The following is a 6000-nucleotide window of genomic DNA, read 5'->3' on the forward strand; positions in this document are numbered from 1 at the left end:
GGGAGCAGCTTGGGGCTTTGCTGGCCCCTTATTTCGACGGGGTGCACTTGTGTGTGTGAACACTACACATTTCCTTCCAGGGCGGCTCCTTTCAATGTTCCGCATCACTACTTCGATGTTGAACGTTGATGGCCCCAGCCCTGGAGGATGTGTAGACGATATGCGTCGAAGTAGCTTATTTCGATGTTCTTACGTGGAAATGGGCTAATTCGACATAGTGTGCTAGTGTAGACAGAGCCTTTGTGTGTGGCGGCTCAGTAAGTTTTGTCAACATAACTCTCTAATATAGACATTGTCATTAGGTCTGGGAAGGAACTGGAGTGTCTGTCCTTTGCAGCCATATTGCCTAGCTAGCTCTTACTTAATTTGCTTTCTGTTGTTATTACTGTCCCTTCCTCCCACCATGCCATTTTGTTGCCTTTTGGGTCCCTCCCTCCCATTAAATATCTGCAGTGAGTATAATGTACTCCCCCTGTTTGTTTTACCTCCAGAAAAGATTCAAGAGATTTGAAAAGTATCTGGGAGAGCTTGCACAGATAGTATGTGTGTAACACAAACTAAAGGCACGCATTCATTAACACTGGAGAGTCAGGGTAAAGAAAACAAGACTAGAAGAGCAGAATGAGGAGAGGGCGGAGAAACAGTAGCATGCAGTGAATCAGTTTAGCCTTGTTAAGTATTAATTGAGAAGTAGCTAGAAAGCCAATGATTAGTATGGAGCTAATAGACCAAGTGCTGTTTGTCAGTTCAGTACTGTACACAACTTGATAACTGTGGTTCCCTCCTGAATCCCTTCTCTACAGATGTCCATATGGGACTACCTGGAATACACACACGTTTATATAGCGCTTATTATTACGATATTAAAGTTTGGGTTAACTTTAATTGAAACTGGTGATAATAGCCACTGCCTTTTATTTAAGATAATTGCAGTAAGCTATTAAGCTCCTTCATGGTAGCAGGTAGCTGCCTCAAACAAGGCCTCCAACCAAACCCAAGCATGTCGCTGCACAACAGAGCGGTTTTGGAAGAGAGCTTGGAAATACGTGAGCAGAGCAGCTTCCCTGGTTATTGTTTTAACAGAGATGTGCTTATGAGAGGAAAAAATGTGGTCATGTAATTAGACTGTCTCATAAAGCATATGCACAAGGGGTCTAAATTAATGTTGTATAGGTATCCTTAATTCAGCCAGTTTGTTATTTTTATCAGAGGGGTAGCCGTATTAGTCTGTATCTGCAAAAACAACAAGTTCTGTAACATCTTACAGACTAACAGATTTTTTGGTGCATACACTTTCATGGGCAAAGACCCACTGCACCAGATACATAACATGTAATTAGACATGCACCTGACAAAGTGGGTCTTTGCCCATGAAAGCTTATGCTCCAAAAAATGTGTTAGTCTATAAGGTGCCACAGGACTTTTTGTTGTTTTTGTAATTTTTGAGTATTTAGGCTTTAAAACCATCATTTTTTTTAATGTAGCTTTTGCGTGTCATTTCACAGGTTAAAAAATTTAAATTGAGAGGAAGTAGGGGGGAGAGAAAAAGGAAGCTCCAGTAGGTGTAGCTGTATTGACTCCTTTGTGGTTGATCAGCAAGGCTGGAGTCTTTAAAACCCCAGCACAGACATCTGCCACTTGAGCTAACTGAGTAGCAGCTAGCAGCATTTTGTCAGACTCCATGTGGACCAGCCACAAAATGCATTTCACAGCTATTTATTGGTAGCAGAGGAACAATGTAAATAACACAGGGTTCCAAATGAAGTTTGTGATGGTAGAAGGCAAGCACCACAGATTTTTCCTGGGGAATACAAGCTCACAAACACTGGATTTCATCAGTGGACAATGTCAGAATTTTTTAGCTGAGGTGCAAGCAGCAACAGGAAGAAGCTCATGGGCAAGAGAGACGATTTTAAAAGTATATGGCCAATCGCAAATGAAAATACATTCCACAGTGGAACCTGTGTCGCTCGCATGAAAAACAATTTCAAAGGCACTACATAATACAGCATGCAAGGAACTTGAAAGATCAGGAATATCATAGCCGCTGTAGAGGCCAGTACAGCCTGAGCAGGCAGCATGGTGGTGATTCATAACCACACACACACACACGCACTCACAGGCCAAATGACATGTCTTCATAGACTCCTACCACAGTATTGGGCACTGAAAAGATGCCACTATCCATTGGCCAAAATGGATATTTTGCTCAAACTTTCAAAGCCAGAAGCTTTACCGCTTTGTATGAGGAATGGATTTTGGCACATGCAGCTTGGTAGACAGTCCAGCACAATGACAACTTTTGCAACACCATTTGGGCATTACAGATGGCAACGCATGTTGATGGGCACAAGCCCATGACCAGAGGTGTTACAAAGAAGACTCACCCAAGTGCTGGAAGGGCTGCCTGGAGGGAAGATCAGTGCAAATAATAACTTCACTATAGGTGAATGCTACAGAAGCTGACCAAGACCACAACAAAAAGCTGCCTGTTTTTCTGCAGCAATGCAAGATCATATAAAAGTACATCCAGGAAAACAAATGCAGCTTCAACATAAAGTGACATCCATTAAACATCTGCTCAAAGCAGAGGGATAGAAAGCAGATCCCAACAAGACCAGGAAAATCAGAGACATACCAGTTCTGGTGGATGGGAAAGAGGTACAGAGCTTGACAGGAATGACAACATTTCTGTCTAAATTCTGTCCATATCTCTCTACAGAAGTGGAACCCATTGATAACTACTCTTTTGAGTATGATCTTTCACTAGGTATACATCCACCTTGCAGTGGGGGACCTATACCACATTTCCCTGTTTTGCTTATGAGAATGCATTAATGAAAATGTGCTGAAATCTTACTAAAATCAAAATCATGCCTACTTCTAGTCTCCTACACACTAGACCAGTAATGCTGACAAAGAAGGAAGTTTAGGTTGGTTTGATCTGGTTTGTTCTTCACAAATGTATCTTGGCTATTATCATCCAATTGCCCTTTAGCTCTTTACAGATTGGATTAGTAAATAATTTCAATATCTTTGCAGTACTTTGCAGTACTGAAGTTCGGCTGATGGGTCTAAAGTGCCTTAATTCTGCTTTTCGAAAGTTAGATATCTTTTTCCTGAGGATCCACCCATTAGAGTGTCACCAAAAGAACAAGTCTACAGGAGTTGAGAGGTGCAGTGACACCCCAATCATACAAGGTGACTATGCAAGTGAGACAAGAGACCCAAAGGAACAGGAGAGATCAGCCATCGGATACAACACTCAGAAAAAGCTAAAAGAGACCATCACATAACCGAGAGACAGAATAATAGAAACTTAAAGATGAAAGGGAACTTCAGAGAGCCTAGAGGGGTTAGCGATCAACTGTTCTGTCTTGTCTAAATATGTAGAAAAACTCGGGCCAGAAGAGTATTGGTAATCCTTCTGCTATTTATGTGTCAGGGTTCTGTCTGGTTAAAAATATTGAATTTGCAGTGGTTTATATCGAAAAAGTAATCCAATGCCTGTTGCTTTAAGAATCCATTCTTCAAAGTTGCTGAGAAAGTTTTTTTTTGTTTTATTTTCAGTAGATTATGCAACATCATTTTTATGCTAATCTTTTCTGTTTTGAATTCTGTTCTACAGATGCCTTCCAGAAATCTTTGGATGTTTAATATGTTACTATAGATATATAGTAACATTTTGACAGCTTCCTTACTGCTTAAAACCTGACGTTCCCTGCAGAAACCTTTTCTCTACTGTAGACTTATTGCCAAGTTGTCATAACATTAATTAAACTAGAAGAATAAGGCATTGCATGTCATTTCTTATTCTGGATGCCTTCAAATGAGGGACAAGTCACCATGGCGAGAACCTGTATATAAATCAAAAAGAGAGAGGCCTGTTAACAGAACAAAAGCTCATATGGGATATCAAGTGGAAAATGCAGCAAAGAAAAATATGGAATTTAAAACAAAGAATGTCTGGGCAAAACAAAGAGTTCTTGTATATCAGTCTGTTGAGCACAAATTTCATTCAGTTATTATGCTAGAGTCGTGATATTTTAATTTCCGTGTAGTGGGTGTCTTTGCTTCTAAAGTTTGATGTAGCAACATCTGATGAAGTGAGTCTGTGCTCACGAAAGCTCATGCTCAAAATTTTTCTGTTAGTCGAAAAGGTGCCACAGGACGCTCCGTTGCTGTTACAGATCCAGACTAACACGGCTACCCCTCCGATACTTTCTCATTTTAAAATTCCCACATGCTAATAGGTAATCTGAATGCTCCTTGGTGAAATTTTATAGATTTTTCTCTGTGCCAGAACATAAAATAGCATGTAGTGAAACTTCATTTGACATTAACTACTACTAACTTTCATATCTATTTAATTTTGCATGGTGAATCAAAATGCCTTAATTTTATATGATGTGTTTCATTACATTTTATCTATAGTTAACGTGGATGGCTAGAAACAAAAGTACATACCACATGTTCATGTTTTATTGTAGGCAATTTCCCAAAGACCGTAATAGATGTTTACACTTTAACAGAAGCAGATTCAACCAAAATCATTGCTGACTTTCCCCTCACCCACCCTACCTTCATCTCCCCAGAAAGTCCATGGAATGCATAGATTATGTCTTGCTCTTCTTTGAACTCTCTCATAGTCCCAGCCTTCAAAGCTTCCTCTGGCAAGGAGTTCACATAAAAATATAAAAGGGACCGTGCAATACTCTTCTCTGCGAGGGTTCAGAATCTGAATTTAGTCTCATTTAGCCACGTCAACAAAAGGCAACTCACTTAGGCTGCTGCTGCATTACCATTGTCCAGTCAGAGGTGCAGTGGTAATAAGGCAATTCGAAGCAGGCTAATGAGGTGCTGACATGCATATTCAGCACCTCATTAGCATAACGACAGATGCATGAATAGACTGAATTTTAGATTGACAGTGAAGATGTGGGAAGCTTTGAAAAAGTGCCCCACTTTGGCATTCCCTTACTCCCACAGAACTAGGTGAATGTCCTATATTACCCTTTAGTGATCCTTGCAGTTTAATCAAGGAAGCACATTGATGGGCTCTAGTCATGAACATAAGAATGGCCATACTGGGTCAGCCCAAAGGTCCATCCGGCACAGCATCCCGTCTGCTGACGGGCCAGTGCCAGGTGCCCCAGATGAAGTGGACCAAAGATATTGATCAGGTGACTTCTCTCCTGCCGTCCATCTTTAGCCTCTGACAAACAGAGGCCAAGGACACCATTCCTACTCCCTAGCTAATAGCCTTTTGTGGATCTAACCTCCATGAATTTATCTAGCTCTTCTCTGAACTCTCTCCTAGTCCTGGCCTTCACAGCCTCCTCTGGCAAGGAGTTCACAGGCTGACTGCATGCTATGACAAAAAGATTTTTCTTTTATTAGTTTTAAACCTGCTACCCATTAATTTCATTTTGTGTCCTCTAGTTCTTGTATTACGGGCACAAGTAAATAACTTTTCTTTAGTCGCCCTCTCCACACTGCTCATGATTTGATATACTTCTATCATATCCCCCTTCAGTCTCCTCTTTTTTAAACTGAAAAGTCTCAATCCATTTAACCTCTCCTCATATGGGACCCGTTCCAAACCCCTAATCATTTTAGTTGCCCTATTCTGAACTTTCTTCCCCCCACTGGAGGAGAGTGATGGTTATGATGTGGGAGTCTGCGGGACAGGGTGAAAGATGGAGGATAAATCTTTGCATCTCTGATAGAGAAAATCCATGAGGTAACTTTCTCGATATTAGGATCAGCACTGCTTACAATAAATAATCTACAGCAAAGCACAAGAGAGATATGAAACCTCACTGGCTTTTCCTGATGTGTACAGGAGGTAATAGAAGGGGGAAGGAAGAAGAACCCGGGGGAAAAAAGATGTATGGCTATGGACCAAGGCCAGAAGCAGGAGTGAGGCGTAAGGCAGAGACAGGCCAGATATGGCTCGTCGAGCCTTTTAATCCAGCCTGCGCCCCAACAGCAAGGAGC

This window comes from Carettochelys insculpta, chromosome 1 (genome assembly GCF_033958435.1).
Source record: "Carettochelys insculpta isolate YL-2023 chromosome 1, ASM3395843v1, whole genome shotgun sequence".
Taxonomy (NCBI): domain Eukaryota; kingdom Metazoa; phylum Chordata; order Testudines; family Carettochelyidae; genus Carettochelys; species Carettochelys insculpta.